The following is a 22,688-nucleotide window of genomic DNA, read 5'->3' as shown; positions in this document are numbered from 1 at the left end:
CAGAGGAAGGATCAAGGGAGTCATAACACATCTGTACAGTGGATTAGAAGCACAATGTAAAAGGTAAAGTGGGGTGAGAAAATAGACGGTAAGATGACCTATGTTGAGAAAAATTACAAGAGAAAAAAATAAAAATGAAGTGCCCTGAAATCCCCAACTGTTTTAGAAATGAAAGATCCCTTCTGGGACGTTCTTCATATCTTTCTTCAAGTACTTCAGAAGGACAACCTAGCACAGAAATAAACGCTACAACCAAAATGAAGGAATTTTAAGATTGCTTTTTATACATGCAAGAACCGAAACAGTGCTATTATTGCTGTTCTAAAACTATTGAAAGGTATTCAGATCCTAGCTAAATAAACCACATAGATTAAAAAGGGAAAAGAAAACTGTAGTTACCACAAAGAAACATTCTAGACATCAGAAGTCAAGGATGGGTTTTTTGAATCAAAAAGGATGCTAAGCAAACATCAGACCTTTGGTGTCCATCAGATTGGATTTTATAATATTTCAGGCCCCTTTGGGTAGCTAAAAGAGAAGGATTTTGTTTGTTTGTTGGCCTTGATTTTTTTACATGCAGCAAGTTCAATATCACAAAAAGCCTCCAGGATAAAAATATTTTAAGTACTACTCTTTAATCATCTGAAAGTGTCACTAACATGTCACGGCTTGGTGGCAAAGGACATTAACACCTTCCAAAGGTGCTAGAATTTACTTCAGAGCATTGCAATCGCCTGCTGTCCAGCAGCGCAAGAGGCTCCAAAACAGAAATCAGCCCAGCTATCCCACAGAATAGGGAGGAACGTTCACCTTCCAAGAAGATCATGCATGTTACAAGCTTCTCCAGGTTTTACCCTTAAAAAAAACCAAACCAAACCAAAACCAAAAAACAAAGAAACCCCCAAACAAAAAACCACCATCACATAAAAACAATTCCAAAATTCAAAACCCATCACAAAACAAGGTCCAAAAAGCCACTACCCAACTGCATGTTCCAAAATCTAGAAATAAATATTTAAAAATTGTACTTGAAGACCTTAGTTCTCTCTTCTATGATTTTAACTTTAATCTGTGGGATTCAAAATTATTCTTTAACAACAGACATTTTAAAAGTTGAGAGCATTACAGAGTTAACAAAATCTAGTGACTTTCAGCAGACATACATTTTCCTGTTAAGTGTCTGTTATATATCTAAATTGTTTACAAAGCCTCAGCAAATAAGTTTGAGTTTATCCTTATTCTTTTGCTCAAACCAAACTTCTTTTCTGATCAATAGCAATTTAAATGTCATCCTACCAAGAATAAAAATGTCAAGCTTGGTTGTCTATTTATTCCATGAGATAACTGATTTTCAGTTTTAATCTGCAAAGCAATCACATTTGTTCTTTCAGATTTAAGAATCACACAAAGAAGAGAGCGCTAAAGTACGTGAGCAAGAGAACAAGGAGAAAAGAGGGCCTGAATTTAAGCTTAAGAATTGACTGTAACAGAGCAAGTCAAGCCTGAAAATTTGATGCTAACCGGTTTAGGACATGATTTATAATTTAAAACCATTATGAAATTAAATCTTAAGAAAAGCTCATTGTGTTAAGCAGTCCCTATAACAATGGTTTTAATTGATGGTAAAAATATTGTAAGACAAAAGAAGGACTAAAGCACTTGTAGGACACATATGTTAGCAAATACCTTACGATCCTTACTAATATTCTTTTCCCAGTGCACCTGTAAAGGCACCATATCTCAGAATTGTATCATATTTCTGATAGTGCTGTGAGCTAGCAAATAGAAGTCAGGGTCTCATAAATGCAAGCTTTATCCCTGGCTCTACCTTTGATGAATTCAGAAAAATCATTTAAATCACCCTTCAATTCGGTTTCCCATTGGAAGAAAGTAATACACTTTCTACAAGTTTTTGAAGACTTCTGATAAAAGCTAGCTGTAATTAATTAGTACTGCACATACAAAAATGCCAGTAGTTGGATTAAATGAACTGGACAGGTATAACTTTTCATATTTTCACGTTCTTGACATTTGCAATTGCTTATTCTTTCCAGCTCAACATACGGGGTCACTTTTGTCCCTGAGCTCCGTGAAGTACATAGGCCACAGCCAGAAGCGAACACAGACACAAGTTTCAGAAAAACTCTAAAACACTGATGATCCCAAAGCAAGGAGATGACAGTCCTACGTCCTGGATTTCCAGCCTGAAGGTCACTCACTCAACTCCGGCACCAGCCTCCATGTCCCCAGAGCTCATGATGCCAGACTTGCCTTGAGCGCACAAGGGCGAGCGACCAGACGTTGCCCATCATGGGTGCCCCAGCATGCTGGTAACGGTGCTGCTCATTCTGGGAGACCTTGTTTGCCTTGTCAGCCACCAACCTGTGGTGTTTTACACTTAATCCATGACCTTTTCAAATCATGGACATGCATTTCTCTAGTGCTCAGCCTTGGTGCAACAAAGAGATCTGGACCTCTCTTCCCTCTTCTTCCTACCCTCACCTTCACCTTTCAGCTCTTCGCATGTCTGATTAAAGAAGACAGAGGAACCTGACGCCAGCCTCAACAGCCTTGTGGGGTGGGTGTGGGACACACAGGCTCCTACCACAAAAATGATGCTTGGCAGTTCTGCTCTGTATTTATATTGCATCTTCCTCTCCAGCACTTCACACTGTCACAGGGATGTGAGAGAACAGTTATCGCAGGGAGGGATGGGGCATTACAGAGATAACGCAGATTCACATCGACAATTAAGCTAATGTAACAGGCAGGCAGAGCGCTTGCTTAAAAGTATAATTTCCTCCATTTCACAAACAGGGAAGCAGAGCCATCAAGAGATATTGTTACCCAAATCTCCCAGGGTTTAAAAAATAAATATTTTTTTTATCACATCTCCCTTTGCAGGTGTTTTATGGACAGTTTTGGCACACAGTGCTATGTCTTGTTCTGTTTCAATCTTATGGACTACATTAAAATAATTTATGCATATTACTTAGAAAATCTTAGGTCATTACTGTAGCTGAAACAGAGAAAATATACAGATACTTTTGGTGGTCCATTAGATACTCCATTAAAATTTAGATGTCCTAAAAGCTAAAGCAGCCTAAGTATTTTTTATGTTGAAATCTTTCCTCTTTTCCTCCCAAACCCTAACATATTTCTATCTATTGTGCCTAAATAAATGCAAAAAAAAAAAAAAGTCTTGCATGCTAGGCTTTAAGGTCTTTAGGGCTTTTTATTATTATTATTCCCCAGAACATAGATTCTTTTTTTGGTGTGCCTATCACAATTTAATAACAAAAAAAATTGTAAAATTAATGTAAATATATAATTATGATATTCTAAGTACAAAGAAGAATATAATAGCTACAACAAAACATATATTGAAATATTGAAAACTTACTTTTTTCTAAATTATTTATATTACAAAAAGCAATTGTATCTGACTGAAATGTGCATTTTTCTTTTGTGTCTTTACAACATTAAAAAGTATTACAGTAAAATAACACAGTCAAAACACTTCAAATAATAATTACAGTCCGTTTCTTACAGATTTGCTTTTTGCCCCAAGAAGGAAACCAAGTGCTTAGGTACATTTTTGACTCCTGCTGAACCTGTGTGTTTTAATGTATATTGAAAACAGGCTAAACAACATTGAAAATATTTGCACATAGGTCAAAAACTTAAGAAAAGACACCTTCAGATAGTTTCCTAAATAATTAAATGCTCTAATGACCATTTTAACATTTGCCTGATATGTCAAGATATTCTAACCCCTGGCTCACAAAAAGATTTGGTAGGAATGATTTCTGGAGGGAGTTTCTGGAGGTAACATGATTCATATGCTGCCCAGGACAGAAAGCTGCCAGTGCCCACCATAGATTACCTGGTGCTTTGGAGCTGCACTGGCCAGAAGCTCCATTCTCTGGAGCTAATTTCTCTGCCCCAGAGCAGTTTATCTCAAGGAAAAGTGCTTATCTGAGGGGGTTTATGCCATGGTTACATTTTGTTGAAGCAGAAGTTCAGGATGTTGCAATTCTCTGGTTCATTGCTCCTCTCTCCTACATCCCCCATGCTGGCATGTGACACTGATGATGCAGACCAAGGAAGGCATATGGCTGAAAACTGACTGTTGTAAAAGCACCACTTTGCTTAATACTAGAGAGAGATGGAGAGATGGAGCCAAAAAATGAGCTTTACTGCGGAAGAAGGTTTGTTCAATCGCCCCAGATTTAAAAACCAATAAATGCAGTTGTATGTCTTTTTGTAATTTCTCCGCAAGTACAAGAGACAAAACATATGCCAATTTCCAAAATCTCAGTTTTAAACCTGTCTTCCCCAGAAACTAAAAGCCTTTACTAGGACTGGTCAGATAGTTATCACAAAATGAAAGCATGCAGCTCGTTTTGGACCTACAAAATACCATGGTCTCTGCTAATGCTTTTCTTTGAGAATTTTTTTTTCTTTATATGAAAAAATCATAGCCAGGGTAAGAGTAGCCCACATTGTGACTACGTTGTTATTTCATATCTAATCTTTTATGTTATACCTGGTAAAACACCAGAACAGGTTGCCTAGAGAAGTGATAGATGCCCCATCACTGGAAACATTCAAGGTCAGGTTGAACAGAGCTCTGATCAACCTCATCCAAAAGAAGATGTCCCTGCTCGTTGCAGGGGCTGTTGGACTCGATGACCTTTAAACATCCCTTCCAACCCAAAATATTCTATGATTCTATATTCAGTTTTCCTGACAGTATAATTTTAAAGGTAAAATATAACTGGGGTGAGAGGAGGGGATCTTTAAAATGGAATTAATAGCACTTCCTATTTCTTAACTTAGAAAGTCTACAATTGCTAAAATGGCCTTTCAGACACACTCCAACTTTCTTCAGGTTAAGCAGCACATATTAATGAAGTAAATAATAAGAAAATATTGATATTCCAAAATATATGGAAACAAAACAGAGATTTTCTTTAAAAGGTAGAGAATCTAATAACAACCAACACATTCTGTACACATCCACCTCCATTTCCTTCCTCAGAAGTAATATTCCTGGATGATTTCTTATCTCATTCATTTTCCTCTCTCCAATGAAGTCAATTCATATTCCCAGTACAAGCACTGAAGTTACAGATACGTAGAAAAATGAGGGGTGCCTGGTAAGTGTTACACGCTTCCCCAAAAATTTGGACACACAGGACATTCTATACTTAAAGTTAGCATGAAAGACTTGTGATCTGTTCCAGCCCTCCGAGCACAAGATTAGAGTTATTAATTCGCTAGAATGATAGTTTCTCTGAGCTCATTGATAGTAAAACATCTGCTGCCACAACACCTGGAATCAGTTCTACTTTGCAAACAGGAAACAGAGGCAGCAGAGTCAATACCATGGCAGCTTTCAAAACAATTAATTGTACAATAAGGTAGGAGCTCCCTCCATGTGATGGAAGTTACTGGATCTTTCTAAGCATGTGATAACCATGTGATTAGCAGACAGTGAAAATATAATTCCACACAAAAAAAGTTTTGATAATTGTAATGAAACACTGTACTCTGACAAACTTCTACAAAATATGGTTTTGCTTTGATAAATTATTTCTAAAATGAATCAGCCAATATTTCTTGTGAATAGTTTTTTTCAGTCTTCCCACTCTCCAAGACTTCATAGCCACATTATGATAAGTAAAAATATGTCATAATGGTGTAATGGAAGTAGCCTTATATTGTTCTTATTTTTTTTTCTGTTCTTTCTTTGAAACAGATGTGCTTTTCTTTAATAATTTAACTTCTAAGGTTTAAATAAACCCTCTCTAATAAATCTACTAGGTTTTTTTACATATTATTTAAAAATTTGTCTCAAAGTAGACAGCATGCTATTCATTCCTTTAAATAAGCTTATGTTGGCAATAAAAATCAAGAAAGAGAAATATAAATGGTGGTGTAATGCCTGAGGGAATATTGAGTTCAGTTGTGAAACAATAAAATTTGTTTCCTTTGAAAGTCTGAGATTAGCTTGTGGTTTCTGTACAATAGCCATGAGTGATGCATACAAGTGACAATTTTTATTGCAGGAGGTTCTCCTCGTGCACATCTCTTATTTCTTCAAGATAATTCAGGCAATCAGCAAGGCAAGGACAACAGATCACATTGTTCTTAGTGTTAAACAGATAATCAATAGTCCAAGGCAATAAAATTAAATGTTTTGAGCTTTATTAAACTTTGGAGACTGCTGGTGAGTAGCTAGAAAATAAAACAACATTAAAAGTCAATTAGCATAACCATTATAGCAAAAGATTTGCTTTTCATTCCACTACAGTATTGAATTATAAAACAAAATAAGTGAGCCTGTAAGCTCATTGTTACAGCCATGTGAGTATTATATATCCATTTAACACCAACAAGAATAAAAATTTGTAATGCAAATGCAGACTGAGGTAATCTACATGAAAAGCCAATAGAAGATTGGTCATATTGATAAAACGAAGAAAACAAAGCCCAACTCGTTATGTTGCTGTGTTTCAGTTGTTCTTTTACATTCCAGAAATTCCTAGGTGATTAAAGGTTAGTATGTGCCACGTACTTACGATCCACACAAGTTATTAAGGTATGCAAGTAGTCTATTAACATCTATTAATTGAAACTACTCAGTGTTTCCAAGCAAGCTATGGGATTAAGCATTTTAATGGATTTAACCAAAATGTTTAACACATCTCAGATAACTCAGATACATCAGTTACATTTCCTTTTATAGTTGTTTATTGATAAAATGTTAAAATTGCTGAAGTGACCAATTCCTACTATATTTAAGACTGATACTCAAACTTTTACCAAAAAAAAAAAAAAAAAAAAAAAAAAAAGGCAGCCAGAAAAGGTTCCACTGTATATACTTAAAGTATACACAACTGCATATTAAAGCTTTCATAAGTTCCAGTCTTCACAAGTTTATTTCTAGTATCTGTAAACTCAACAACTGAAGCTTGGGAGTGACAAAGATCAATCTGTTTTAGGCAAGATTAAATGTAAAGTTCTTTTACCAAAGATGCTTCCACATCTGCTCTGTGAATCTAGCTTTTAAAAATGTCTGGCTTTTTAAGAGATCCTTGTATCCATACCAAAGTATTGTGCAATGCTACATAAATAATAATACCCATATTCCACATTAAAAATGGCTGTGGAGAAGCTCTCCAGGGAGCTCTCATGAAACGGTGGGTAGAGAGGATGATATACCTCTAGCTGTGAGCTCACTTTACAGCAGCTCTGTTCAGCTTGTACAGCACGAAGATGCTTCTGTCTCGTTCTAGAACAAATGCCATTGCTGAAAAGTGGGGCACAATATTAACCTCCTTACTGGAAACCAGAGCCATTTTTTCCCCTAGATCCATTAGACATTTTCTTTTACAGAATAAAATGAAGTTTCAGATTGCAATTACCATGAAGAAAATGCACCTTCCAAGGATCCGAGAACTGCCTTAAAGACAGTGAAGCAGGTCTTAGTGCTGTTCCACCAAACAATGGAAATATCAGTGTTGATAACAGTGGTCTCGAGTTCTGCATCAAAATGGGGTACCTGTTCTTATAAAATTCACTTTAAAAAACTGTGAATACTTGACTTTCCATAAGGGTTTTCCTTCTTCTGCCAAAATTTCTATTCAGATGGAGATTTCAAATCCTTTGAGATAGTTTCAACACCTACTGAGACTCAAATTTCTATTGTGGGCTTTCATTTAACAGTTAATTCATGGATTTCCCAGTTGCTTTATTAATCAGTCATTTCATCACCTTCAGCAACATAGATTAGAATTTTCAGTATTCCTACTGTGGTTTTTTTTGTAATAGCAGTATGCCAGTCATTTAATGTCTAATTTCTTTTTTTAATTTTTTTCAAAGTATTTAGTTTAGCTGGCAACTCTTGCATACACGTTTAACTTCATGCGTAAGTGTAATCATATCAGGTGAAATGTTAGTTACATATATTTTGTTTTAGTTGACCTGTCTTCCCTGGTTTCATGCAGAAGAGGGAGGGAAGTGGGTTAAAAGCAAAGTAAAAATCTTTTGACATTTATAGGGCCAGAAGTTTTAAATTCAGCGAGTGTATAGGAACTATATTTACAATACTTACAGAAATAAACACAAACCTTATTGATCAAAATATTTCTATTGATATTTTTCTCTGTGAAGACTCCACTAATTCAAGTCTTCAGTCATGGTCCTCCTATAGCACAACACAGTTATTGAAAATAACCTGCTCCTCCGGCACTGCAGTGCTGTGCTTATTCCCCATTTACAGACTTGGAGCGCTGTCTCAAGACACAGAAAATTATTACTTTTCCCCTCACGTACAAAATATTCACTGCAGAAGCCATCATTAGGATTAGTATTTTCATCATTTGTTGTGTCTGTGGTTTTAAGAAGCACTCCTGTTTGTATTTCAAATATTACCATGGGCTTCACGTCACGCTCCATTTTCTTCCTTGGTCTGGACATTATTTCTTACCATCTCAGTCTCTGGGATTCAGCTTGTCAGTGTTTCTTACGGTTCAGTTTTCCTGCTGAGGCCCAGAGAGATCATGTTTGACTCTCACTAGTCATTATTCATCTCTTCAGCCCATGCTCTCTCTGCTGTAGTTTGACCTCTGAGAGCAGGTCCAGCCGCCTGCCTGGCTGGCACAGCTCTTGCTCTCATATTCCGATATTTTCCTTCTCTCCCTCTCTCTCTCTCAACCCCCTGCCTATTCCTCACTGTGTGGGACTTCTCAGTTTTTTCTCTAAAGATCATGGGCTGCTTTTAGTCATTTTCAAAAACACCCTTAAAAATCTCCTGATATGCAAGCTGGAGTTTAAGTTCTGGACTTCCAAAGAGCTTCCTTCATTTCCCCAAGTTGCAAGTCTCTTTCCTAACAGAGTAGCCATCACCAGTATTAGCTTTCAGTGGCAAAAATGTGCATCGGTTTTCCATAGTCTTGGAGTTAAGATAGAGGTTTTTTGCAAGTCTTCACTGCAGAAAGAGCTGTGTATTTATCTGGCTTATGAACAGATAGGCCAGACTGCATCCTTACAGCTGAGAAGTTTACATGGGTGATAGCACTTGACAGAAACAGAGAATGGAAGATACTTTCAGAGTTATTAAATCCCTGTGGTTCTCAGTTTCAGACAAGCTTAGTTTATACAGTTTTCCAGAAGCCTTCTAGGCAATATAGCCCTTTGCCTTTGGATCTCTTTATGACACTAGATGACTGGGTTTAAATTTCAAAAAAAGACTAAGAGTGGCAGTAAATGAAAGACAACAAAAAATAATCATTGATTATTCACTCAGATTTAGTTGTACCTCATTTCCATGCTGTATCTTCTATTCCCACTAGAACCAAAAACGTCAGGTTCAAACTGAGCAAAATGCAGCAATGAGAAATGTATATTCATTTTCTAGGGACTACCACAAGATCAAGAAAGGAATTAAAACATCAGAACAGAAGAAAGGAATGAAAACTTTAGAACAAGTGACTATCTAGTGGTATTGTTTGGAAAGATGTGGGTTTTTTTCTCTTTTATAAAATCACCGAGGCTTGTTATTCATGTTCTGCCCATCCTCAAAAACAACCAACCAACCGGCTCTAATTATGAAGGATTAGCAAAACCAATCATCACTCTTCTACCAAAAATCAACTGGTAACAATAGCTTCAAATTTTAGCAAGCTGATAAAAAAAAATAAAATAATAATACATGGACTCAATGAGCTATATCTTCACATAGCTGGAAAATAGGGAGGCTTAGCAAGAAATATTTATTGAAGAGAAAACAGTAGTAGGAGAATAGTAAGGTAGAATAATTAAACACTTCTTTCCTGAAAGCTGGCTCTATTAAAAACATCAGTTGCCTCACTAAGACACATGAACAGAAAATAGCGGCAGGCTGCTCCCCTCCTCCCACACCAACACCCACCTCAGAGCAGGCAACGGAAGATACTCTCCTGCCTTGGTGAGCCCATCCACAAACTGCTGCTGAGCTGCTGGGAGAGCTGAACCACCTGCCTGCCACGCCAGGCCAAGCTCCTCCGCTGTCAGTCCTCCTTCCTTCACCGCCTGCTAAAATCAGATGATCTTTTTATGCTGTTTGTTCTGGTTAATGGCTGCAGCTCTGCCAAGAGCTGGTGTTCCCTGTCAAGGGCACACGCATGAATCTTCCAACTCCAAAGGTATCTCCACCAGTCCTTCTGGTACTCTTCTGCAGCCTGTGCATGGCACAAGCCTGCGTGACACTGCCTTTGGTCATTTATAACTACCTATACCACGTAGATACAGCTGGTTGGCACAGGTATGACTATATTTTCATAGTTTTCTCCATACAAAGAAACTTTTTTTTTTTTTTTTTTAAATATAGAGCATATATAGTCTTATGGAAATACAGGAAATGGAAATTAAATATTTCAACCATGTCATTCATATTTCTTTCTTTCCAGATATCAAAATAATGCCTTTTTTTCTCCTGTAGTTTCATTTTGCAAATACCTATTAGGAAATAACCATCAAGTAAACAACAAGTATAGATTTTTTTTTAAGCAATCTTAAATCATAGTTGCGTGCATAATATTGGGGGTTTGTTTCTCTTTGGTATATCACTGAAATTAATGTCTTTTGTTCTGTTTCCACCCAAAAAATAATTGGGGAAAAAGTACTCAAGAAGCCTTTCTTCTTTTAGACTTCTTCCTAAAATTGGAGGATCCTTGGAGAACACGGTCTTCAACCCCCCTACAAACATGTACTTCTTCATGTAAGCCAAATGTCTTGACTGTTTTCCAGAAGTATTCACTATTAGCCAATACACCAAATCAAACACCCAATAATAATAATATTTAATACTTCAGCAGCACTTGCTCACCAAGCACAGTCCAAACATTCATTCATATTTGTAATTATCAGTGTCAAAAGAGAAGGGAAACAGGTGTGGAAAGGAAAACATATATTCTTCTAATGCAATCAGCTGAAATAGATATAGAGCCTGTTGACTGATTTCACGTTCTGGTAACATCCGAAAAAAACCCAACATTCTTGAGGTTCCTTTAATAAGAAGCCAATATGGAGCTAACTTGCCAGATAAAAATTTTAAATCATTTGGCTAATGTAGAAAACATAGCCAAAAATAAATTCTGAGCTTTGAAGAAACATCATGTGAGTTTTGTGATACTCCCTGGAGGACTCACTAAATACAGCACAACAAATGTGTTTCAGTGGGAGGCGGGGGGACCAGAAAGAAAATTTAAAAAATGCATTTTGGTGGTTCAGTGTAAGATTTTTTAGATGAAATTTAAGTTTACGGTTTAGGAATGGTTTGGCTGACGCCCAGACTGTGCCAATTTCCTTTAAAGGTGATTCAACGAGACGTTTTGAGAGAGAGCTTTTTCCCCCTTGCACAGCACTTCAGATCATCTTCAGAATTCTAATTCGCAATTTTTTTTAAAGTAAAAAGGTGTGATTCTTGGCTTTGATATTTCCTCACCAGTCTAGTGTAAAGTGGATTTAAAATCAAGACCAAAATGATGCAGAAGCATTACAACTGTCCTAGGTAGATACAAAGTTGTATTTCTGAATTTAAGTATTCAGTTAATATTTATTTATTTATTTATTTGCTTTTCTCGAGTTCAACTGTTCAATAGGAAGATAATTTCCCTAAAAAATATCTACCTTTTTTTTTTTTTTAAGTTAAATACCCAGTTCCCCCCCCAAATATTGCCTTAACAAATATTATTGACCAGCAGGGAAATACATACATTGATGGAGAAATAATAGGCTTCTAAATTTATCGTAGTTTCAATGAGAAACTCCCTGTTCTTTTTCTACTTCTGAGCAACAAAGATATGAAAGGAGATAGGACCTTATTTCGTAGCCAGCAGTAAACTTTTGCTGACATAATTACTTTGTATACCAGCCCCTTAGTCCATGCACACAATACTCACTTCACCAACTTTTTGAAGCACTGTATTGAGCTCCTGACAACATCTCTTCTGCCATTCACGCTTAAAGGCCTTTCAAATACAGTCAAGTGTGGCTGGGATGAGTCCTCCTTTACAAATCATTGATTAACAGAGAGCAAACAACATGGCCTGCTTGTTCCGTTAGCTTTGTCTCAAGACTCATGCACCCAACTAGATCTTAGCAAGTATAAAAACAACAGAGAGAGAATAGCTAGAGCTGCCACCCTTTTTGTATCCTTGCCTGCTCCAGCAAGAGCCCACGTTAAGCTGAAGGACCACGTTCACTTGTCAGCAGGGGCAGCAGGCAGTCTGTACATTCCTGTAGAGAATCAAGTGACTAGAAATTAACTATCAGCTGCTCCATGTCTAGGTGCTATACGTACACCCTGCCTTCAGGGGAACCCAATCCTGAGGTTCAAAGGTCTGCAACAGCTCAAAATCTTGCATACAGCTGAAGCCCTGTACAATATATGCTTTCCATATTGTTGTTTCAGTTTGTATTGAAACCAGCATTATCTACAACCCATAAGAAAGAATTGCACCATTCCGGTTTCATGTTTCAACTGGCCTTTGTATATTTTAAATTGGAGAACAATTGTCAAGGTTTCCTCTAATATTGGAAGCTGGACTTGATGACCAAGGAAGCACTTTTCCAAGTTCATATTTCAAACAAAAATGCAAGTTGTCATGTTGGTGTAGCTGTTATGGTCTAAGGGTGTGAGTGAGACAAGCTGCCTTGAAGAGCCTGTATGGTCACCAGGCTTAGCTTCCACTCCCCAGCTGCTTTCGTGGGTCTAGTTAAACATACTGTATCTTCGTATGTCAACTCGCCTAGGCTAACCGTGACATAATCTAGAACTGGTGTCTTCCACAGATTTTATTTTTTTAGGCATGCTTTTTTACTTTTTGGTAGAAGGTCCATCAGAAATATTTTCAGAATGACATTTATTTTTCTTGAACAGAAGAAAAAAGAATATAGAAAATGAAAGACTTCAGTGTCTGAATTAATTTTCTTCTATCTTCATTTTCCTCTTCATTTGCCAGTAGGAAAAGTTGCTCTCTGGCACTTTACTTTCCTCTGATAAATACTTTTGAAGTTCTTGTTCTTTCCTGTACTCTTTGGATAGCACTAACTCGTTTAGCTTTTTCCTGACATTATCTTTTCCCTGCAGCCCTCACTAAGTGGATATATGTTGCTTTCTCATTTTTCAGAATTTCTTCAAGCTCTCTTTAACCTTCAGTCTTTGTGCATGCACCACTACAACATATGGGTTAGTGTTTGGGTTTTAGGTATTTATTTGTTTGTTTATTCTTAAGCTCTGAAAAAAACCCCTAAGCATATAGAATGACCATCCAATGGTCAGGTCTCCAGTTCCACAATGCACTTCAAAAGATAATACTACAGAACTACAGTAGAAAACATTCAGATTGCAAATTTCTCCTCCACATTCAAAAAGCAGGAGCAGAGAGCCCTTGCTCTCACAAAATGTGGGAATCTCATTGTCCTGTGCTTCAAGTCTGCATGTCTTCACACACAACAAAATGAGAATGCACACTTTGGCCCTGCTGCAATTTGTTAGTCAGGAGCGGAGAGTACAGATCCTGAAATTGTGGACTTTGGTCCAGGGCCATCTCAAAGCATAAATACCCAAGCCCCGCTGACAGATACATCAGAGCTGCAGTGCATGCACAGCAGGGTTGTAGAGTCACATTCCTTTGCACATACAAACTGACTTTGTGCTACCTGTGCGGTGAGACATGGAATACGGACTACACAGGGGCTCCAATCAGATGCCACTGCCTTGGTTAAAGGATGTTCACATAGCTAAAGGTTCTCCTCCAGTTAACTCCATTTCCATAGCCTCTCACAACTGAGTTTCAGCCAAAATGCTTTTCTCTCTCCTTCTTGCATCTCAGATATTCTTAGACGTGACTGTGACAGATGGGCAAAGCAATGTTATGGGCCTACAGAAAGTACCTCATCTCTTCACTAACTGCAAGCCCAACAGCAGTATCTGGGGAAAAAAAAAATAAACAATGGTAACAGCTGAGAGGCCACGGAGTTGTGATCTGCAACCATTCCTACCTGTGACAACAGCTGTCAGACTGGAAGTGTCTAGGGCTTTGGAATAAAGTGATTGCACGGAGGGCTGAAAGAAATGGGGTGCCGAATGTTCCTCTTAAATTACACTCCTTCACGCATCGCAACAAAGATAACTGCCAGCCTGAGTGGCATGAAATCAGTACTTAATCCTACCTTTGCCTTACACTCCTATTATAGGAAAGCTTGTTATTCTTTATTATTGTCTACTCTTAGTTACAGACCAGTGTTTCTGTCCAATGTAGCATACTTTTTGTATATATGTAGCATTGTACTGTTTCTTTTCAAGTCCTTTTTGAAGTCTCATGTTACTTTTTTTTAATTTTCCTTTCTCCATTCCCTTTATTTCCTTCCTACATTTTCTGACAGCTCATCACTAGACATATTGGATGTTGAGTAGTACAGAGTACTTCAGAAAGTTACAGCCCATTATTCTAGCAGAATTTTAAAATCCAGTTTCACACACAAAGATGTTGTTCTTCAGAGACCATCCCACTATTTTTCTTGCAAAATTTCACTACACCAAGTTTCTGCCTTCACCAGCATGTTCTTTCTCATCATCAGAAGGCATCTCTCGCTTTTATGAGTGGGAAAGGAAGAAAGGGAGGAGTCCTCATTTTTTAAATCATTCATCCAGAAGTGATGAAATGGCAGTAGTCTCTCAGACGTTTCTTCAAATAAATTACCAAATATGAATAATCAAGGATAAAAATTAACTGCAAGTACATAAGTGAAGCGATATAATGTGAATGCTACCTGCTTCTGGGGGAATAACAGGACACAAGAGATCTGGTGAGGCTTCACACTACTTTCGCGAGAACACGAATTTTCCTGTTTCATTAGTACACTCCAGCAATACCTACATATTTACAACATATAAATTGTTCACTTTAAATATGTTCAAACTTGTATGTTTTCTAATTACTCTTGCCCTGGGAAAAGCAAAACAAGTTTGCCGAATGTGTATAATCTTTTTTGCATAAGACAAAGCATTAAAATGTTGAAAAGAAATCTTAGACGTACTTCTTTACAACTGGATGTTGCACTACTTACCCTTTATTTGCATTTTGATACCTGAGAAGCTCACCAAAGCTCACCATGGGTCTGTTTCTTCTCAAATCTTACTCAACTTTTAACAGAATCGGTGCTGCTATTAGGCAACATAAATACATGTATTTTTTTTCCACATTGAATTAATCATTACAAAGTGTTTGTTCCTTACATATTCAAAATACCCTGTGTGAATGTTTCCACGGATGAAATATGTATTATATTTGACCAGGACTCTGGATCAAGGGGGCAAGTCTGCTCATTGCCATTGACTTTGCATCAGGTTATCACAGTGTGCTTATACTGCAGATAAGCAAGTTATTTGCCTTTGTACACTAGATTTTATTTCATACAAACATATATGTTACCACTTACCTTCCTGTATAGGAATGCACGCTTTGCTGATTGCTAGATATAAAAATGTAAAGATGATATACAGCAGTCACAGTTTGCTTTATCAGCGCCCTAGAATGCCCCACGTGCACATGAACTCCAGTAAGTGGCTATCATTTTCGAAGGGCAAGTTGGAAACCGGCACGTGTCATCACATATACCAACACTGGAAACTGATCCAAGGGGAAACTATTCCAGAACACCTTTGGTTGGTCGGCATGTAAAACACGGACATTCTTAGAGATCTAGTAATCATTGAAATGTGTTGTATCAGTAAGCTAAACACATGTTAGCAGTTTACCCACTGCACACATTATCATGACGATATATCATTGATATTTACTTGTATACTACAAATAAATAGCTAAACACATTATATACAGCCTGGCTGCTGCTATGGAATGCACTGTAAATATATTAGGCATAAATGTGTACAAATAAGGAATGTATATGCACACAGATGTTATTACTATTATACTTCAAAGAACTTTTGTTAGCGTAATGTTTTATTTATTTGCTTGTCCTCCATCAAGCTATTAGCTAGAGTGATAATTGATCAAGCAATTGCATTTTAATTGTGGTAATAGAGCAGCTTTGTGATTTATTCCTCTTTGTTTTGTTTCACTACAAAGTAATCATCTTTGCTCAGATGTTTAACCACCCACCCAATTTATCTATTAAAACAGTTTCACAGCCATATTTCATTAATCTCTCTGGGTTCTACAATGGGCATGGCAATTCCTCTCCTTCACAGGGTAATTTCTTAATTGCGATGGTGTTCGTTCTTTCCTCCTTAATTTGCACTTACATACTATTTTTGCTAAATTTGCAGATGATGCCAAATCGTCTGATTTCACATTATTTTGTTGAATACAACAGGCCTGAGAATGTTCTCTTTTAAACTGATGTTAATCAGGAATCTCCTTAGGCAAGTGTAAGGCCCATGGAATCAATAAGCTACAAGAGGTGAGAGGTATATCCCGAACTCTCAGGTAGGCAGAATTTGTCATAAGCAGAACTAAAGAGAAACAAAATCAAAACAGTGAAACAAAATCTGGTCTAAACTGCAGACAACTATAATATCTTCCTTTACAACTTCTATTTGCTAGTGCAATAGTCACCTGTTCTCAAAGTAGCATAACTGAAACTTAAATGTCTTCTATTTGAAAAGAGAAAAAAAAAATGCGCAATAACAGTGATAACTGAAAAGCATATTCATAGAAGATTTTTATTAATTGTTCTTGTATACCTCCTCTGACAACAGAAATGTTACTGTTCTGGGATATACTTGTTACCTAAGGGATAAAATACCCAAACCAAAGCAGAAACAGAATTCAAGAACAAAGAGTTAGAATCTTCTTCCAACGAGATGCAAGGTCTTAAAGATGCAAGCTGTGAGGTAGGTCTGAAATGCAGAACTGAAAACCTGATTTTGAACTCACACTGTAATATTCATATCATCAGAGACTACCGATCCATAAAAATGCTGATACCCCCTGCCCTCTCTGTTGCTCTCCTCCAAGGTGTGCGGAGTACTTCAAAGAATGATCCAGCTACTACTGTTGATTCTCAGAGTGTTAGAGTTGTTTAAACACTGTATTTTGCTCCATGTTTTGTTTTAAACTAATTTTTATCTTTCTACCTATATACTTGGTGAAATAACGGGGTAGCGGCAACCTTGTGCTGTACCTATTTACTTTTCAATAATATTTGTAATACTGTCTGTGTTTATGTTGCTAGCTCCCAACTAGCGTGTAAGGACCTTGCCATATTAACAATACCCTACACACAGGACCTCTTGAACAATGTCCTCCTGTCACTGATTTCCATTCTTCCATGTAGGACAAGTGGGCATGTCTAGACCTTTAACTGCATCATGCATTGCAATATATTGCAGGTTTATTTCTAGCTAATCTTTATACACTATTTAAAAGACTTCATTAAATGCTTACAGTTTTAAGCCCATTAATGTTTATTATCTAGATGCATGCTTAGTATAGAACATATACTATCTACAAGACAGTAAGAGAAGTTTAGCTACGTGTGATACTCTTGCATAAATACGTAAGTGCTGATGTTGTTTTCAGTTCTCAGTTATGGTGACCTATGTTGTCATTATCTCACATCTACTCTCCATTTAGCAGTCAATACACAAATGCTGCATCTGTTTTTTGTTCTTTTCGCTGCCTGAATTTTCAAATGGGGTAATTTCTTTCAGCCCAATGATTCTTGCATCCTATAAGGACCATAATTCAAATATCGCAAACTGCCTGTCTCTGTATTCTGTAATGGAGAAAACTTGCTCTGATAATTCTTTTTTGTTACTTTTTCTCTTTTAACTAGGAATAAGTTAATTTTTAAGAATGTTTGTTGACCCTTTCTGCACAGAGGAGCGTATGCATCCTTGGAAAGCCATAACTTGAGAAAGAAAACGCATAGGTATGTGAAATTCAGTGGATAGTTGATTACTGAAGTAAGTATAAAATTATTAGGGAAGTGACAGATAATTTTGGCAGCGCAGGAAAGACTTGGAAAAAGAAAAAAGAAAAAAAAAAAAAAGGAAAAGCTGTAGACAAATAAAGCCCTGTTTTAAAAAAATCAGACACATTTCTCACACCAGACTGCACAATAGCCCTGCAAGAGCAGCAACGCAAGGCGAGATTGCATGACATCCGTTCATAATGTGGCTTTCTCCCGCTTAAACATTGCAACACGTATTACAATACCCGAGGTAACGAATCAATTACAGGGGCTCGGGTCCCCCCGTTCCCCCGTCCCCCCCCCCCCCCCCCCCGCCCCCGCCCCCCCGCCCGTGCCCGCTCCGCAGCGCTCGCTGCTGCTCGGCTTTGTAGTTTGGCGGCGCCGGAGCAGTAGGACCCAGGGGCCCGCGGCCGCCACCAATAGACGCTGCTACTTGGATCTATTTGTATGCAATGCCTCCCGCTCCGCGCATTAATAGTAATACAGATAACGGGTCTGAAAGAATTCTCTGCTGAAGAAGGATTTGGTTTTCAAGGGTCCTGATACTGGGAAGAAAGCCGGTTTCATTCCCCTTTTGATTTCAAAAGTCTCCCGAACATCTTGCCGTCTTAGGCGCGCTCCCCCTCTCCCTCCGTATATATTTATATAGATATATTCTCGCTCTATGCAAGGAAAGTTGCGAAGGACTGTCTGGATGATGGAACTGCTAGTTTGCTGAGAGCCTGCTGATCCCGCAGGGTAAGTCCCCGCAACTGCTCAAGTAGCGGCCGCTGCGGGGTGTCGCCGGCAGCCGCGCCGGGGGGGCGTGGGGGGGTGCGGGGGTGGCCGCCCCCCGCTCCGCCGCGCTCGGGAAGCGGCTGCGGGCGAGGCAACAGTTTCCCGGAGGCGCCGGGAGAGGTCACAGCGGGAGAGGGGGCTGCGAAAGTAGCTAGTGCGCAGGGTTAGCGGAGGGAGCGGCCCAACAAGTTTCTGTGCAGGTACGGGAGGCGTGCTTATTGTCCGCAAAGTTACCGGGTTTCCGCGGGACGGAGCCCCCCGCTTTCTGGCCACACTTCGCCTCGCTTGTTGCTAACAAAGAAGTTTTACGGCCGCGGGGCCGCTGTGCCGCGGGGTTGTGGGGGGGTGGGGGGGCTCGGGGCTCCTTCGGGGCCGCCCCCTCCCCCTGCCGCGGCCGCGGAGCGGGGTCCGCGCTGCAACTTCTGGCGGGGCGGGCGGCGGGGGCGGGCAGGGCCGGCTTTGTTTTCCCCGCGCTTGCCAGCCCCTTTCCGCCTGCCCGGGGGATGCCCCCGCCGGGGAGCAGCTCCACTGGGGAAGCGCCCAGCTCCGACACCCCCCCGGCGGGGCGGACGGCGGGAGACCCGCGTTCAGCGGGAGCGGGGGCAATGTGTATATATATGTGTGTGTCTGTGTATAGGTGTACAAATCTCTTCGGAAATGGAAAGGGGCAGCAGGGGAGGGGGCTGTGATAGCGCACCCGCCAGCGCTTGGCTGAGGGGGGGAGCGGCCCCTCTAGGCTCGGGGGCGCGCAGCCCGCGGGTGTGCGGACGCCTCCCCGCACAATGGAGGGCCCCCGGCGCGGCGGGGTGGCGGAGGAGGAGAAGGAGGAGGAGGAGGAGGAGGAGGAGGAGGAGGAGGGAGGTCTCCGTCTCCGCTGCAGCAGCTGCTGCTCCTGCTGCAGTGCCGCAAACCCGCACCGCCCCCGCCCCGCGGGGCAGCGCCCCCGCGGAGGATGCTTGGCGCTGCGCCTTGCAGCGGAGTATCCGCGCAGACCCGCGCCCCGGCTGCGCCCGGCCCGGGGGCGCAGAGGGCCGGACACCCCCCCTCCGCCCCCGGCCCAGGTGCGCGGGAAATTAGCGCTTGAGGTGGGGCGGGTCGGGGGGCGCTGAGGTGGGGCGGGCCGGGGTACTCGCTAATTTCCCGCGCAGTGTGGAGATGCGGGAGCGCCACGGCGAAGGGCGCATCCCGCGCAGGGCTGGCAGCGCGAGTGCTGCCGCACCTGAGTGTGAAGCTGTAACAAAAATAATAAAGATACGGAGGGAGAAATGCAAAACACATACGCAAAAAAAATTTAGGATGCGATTAAGTTCACCTTTAACACGATCGCTATCCATATATATTTTTTTGTAAAGTGTTGTAGGGTGGGGTTTTTTTCCCCTCCACGTTCATTGGGGTATGTTAAGGTTAATTAAAGATCGATGACTCAAAAATGGATTTAAATGGGCTTAAGATTTTTTCCAGTTTAATTTCACTTGCTCAGATTTCACATTTCAGTGGCAAAAAAATGGAAATCTTTAAAGTTGCTGATTATTCTGAGTACACCGATGAACTTTAGAGGCATTTTTCAGGGTGGGGTGGTGGAACAACACGTTTTGTGACATACCTGTGTTTCACAGATGTGTGGATTGAAGGGACAGTTCTCTAATCCTAGACCATTGTGCCATAGATACATGTTGAGGTTCAACTCGTAGGCAAAAACTGGCATTTGCAAAGGCTTTTTATTAAACTGAAGTTTGTACTCTTCATTAAAGGAAAAAGAAGCCTTTGTTGGATGCAGTTGGGAGACAAAACAGGTAAAGAATGGCCTGGTATATAATGAAATAATAAGGCTAATCTCCAAACATCATGTCTGACTTTTTTTTACTATGTGCTTCTTTTCTTCGTTCGTTTCATAGTTGTCTGCACGCACATTTTCTGCTTACATCTTGCACTGCTGTAAATTCCAGGGGCATTACACTGGCGTAAACAGGCTACAAGAGCGTGAAAAGAGACCTAGCTTTTGGTGATTAGGGACTAGGAAGGCAGGCAGAAAGCTACTAAAATGATTCTAGTGCTTCTCAGGAGTAGTCTATTGCTTTTCAGTCTTTCAGAAAACACCACCAAACTTCTGCAAATTGTATAGTAATTGTGTCCCAAGCCCCTACAATAACAGATTCCTGCAAGCATTTTTGGTACCATGACTGAGACTTGCCAGGAAGCTGCACTGATTTCCGTAAGAATCCTCATTAAAAACAAAGGATCCCATTGTGGCAACTGTGAAACAGCTTGGTGGCTGTTGATAGCTTTTTTCAGTCAGCTAGAGGAAATTTCGATCCTTACCTTTTGCTTTCCTTGGTAATATTGAATCCTCAGTATTGAACATGGACCAGTTGAATATTGGAGAAATAAGAAGGATTTAACGAAGATTGCAATGAGGTATCTGCAAGTGTCTTCACCAAGGCATAAACAAAAAGTTTATTAGACATAAGCTTTCAATAGGTTTTTAAAGAAAACTAAATTCTTAACAACAGGGAAGGATATTTGAGTTCTGTTGCTTTCCTTTGTTGGTGCTATGTCATCTATTCCTCTGTTTTGTCCATCCATCGTCATGTGTGTCGTCCCCCCCCTCCCCAGCTTTATGGACTTTTCATACTGTCTTTTGCTGTAACTGGATTTGGACCACAATAAACAATGTAATCCACATGGAAGTCGTACATACAAAGTATTTCCATCAAGTAACTTTTCCAGGTCTGTGTGCACATGTGAACTTCAGCCTAAGCAGCAGAGGGAAGTGTGTTAGCCAGAGGACACTCAGATACTTTTTTTTTTTTTTTTTTTTTTTTTTTTCCTGAGGAAACCATGGGAAACTACATCGTATACAGATGAGTGAATGCAATATACTTTCCTCATGTGTAAAGTTCTAAGTAGAAATGAGAGTAAAGAAGTCTTCTGTCTGGCTTTCCTTGACTCATTTGTTGTGGCGTGTGGCTAGGTATAAATTTAGCAAACTTGTATAGTTCAACAGGTAAGTGTGTGAAAAAAGGGAGGGGGGAAGGTGGGAGGAAGGAGGGGATTTATATTTTCTTGACTTTTTACGTGAGAGGAGCTCCATGGGCTGTGATCATTCTGGGGTGGAATCAGCTGTCAAGCAGAGAAGCGCTTAGCTCAAAACATCAAAATGATTGGGAAACCATGATTTTGTTTGCTGAAGTTTTGCACTTGCCTGTTTAAGTGTGTTCTGTGTCCTCAGAAACATCTAACAGTCTTGTGTTGCTTTGCTTAGAGCCAGACCTGGACTCCTAGGTAGCAGGTGACAGAAGTTATACATGCAATGTGCTAAACTGTCAGGGGCTACAAACCTGTGTTTGTGAAAGAAAGAGATGAAGAATTAAATAGCAGGCTTAAACTTTACTTTTCTCACTTGTATATCTTCTCCATACAGCCTTTTCTGTGGCTTAAAATGCAAACCGTCACAATTTTAAATGTGCATAGTATACGTGCTTGTACTAATATGTTTCTCTATGTCCTTGTTACTTTCCTAGCTACATCTTTGTTAATGTACCAGATCAGGAACTTTAAATATTTTGATCTTTTCTGTTGAGAAAAATACTCAAATAATTGCAGATCAAGACTAAAGTTACTTGGTAATGCTAATTGTGAACACACTTGGTAATGCTAATTGTGAACACTATTTTTACATTTATTAGTCAAGCCCTATGGAATTACAGGTTCAGCACTTGATTCTATATTCAGGGGTAGCTTATGGTCTAATGATTTTTCCATCTCTTTCTGTGCTCCACAATACTGTAACTCCGCCAATTGGAGTGGATTTGCACACCTATTTACCTGCATTATAGGGAAAATGGCCTCTTCAAGAAAAGCTCAGACAATTTCAGTTTTCTAGTCTCACCAAAGTCATACATCACACAACAGAAACA

General features: G+C 39.7%; 1 protein-coding gene across 1 annotated transcript in view; it reads left to right on the top strand.

Moving 5' to 3' along the window:
* The first annotated feature begins 18,336 nt into the window (after positions 1-18,336).
* The window catches only part of ROBO1 (roundabout guidance receptor 1), a 742,961-nt gene continuing 738,609 nt past the window's right edge, over positions 18,337-22,688 (top strand). Inside the window, exon 1 of the mRNA XM_080374482.1 lies at positions 18,337-18,732. The gene's annotated coding sequence lies outside the window, so the exon portion shown is untranslated. The remainder of the gene's footprint in view (positions 18,733-22,688) is intronic.

Source organism: Falco punctatus (assembly GCF_963210335.1).
Source record: "Falco punctatus genome assembly, chromosome: 2".
NCBI classification, from domain to species: domain Eukaryota; kingdom Metazoa; phylum Chordata; class Aves; order Falconiformes; family Falconidae; genus Falco; species Falco punctatus.
Note: the sequence above shows the minus strand (reverse complement) of the source record. Positions and strands in the feature narration are given on the sequence as shown.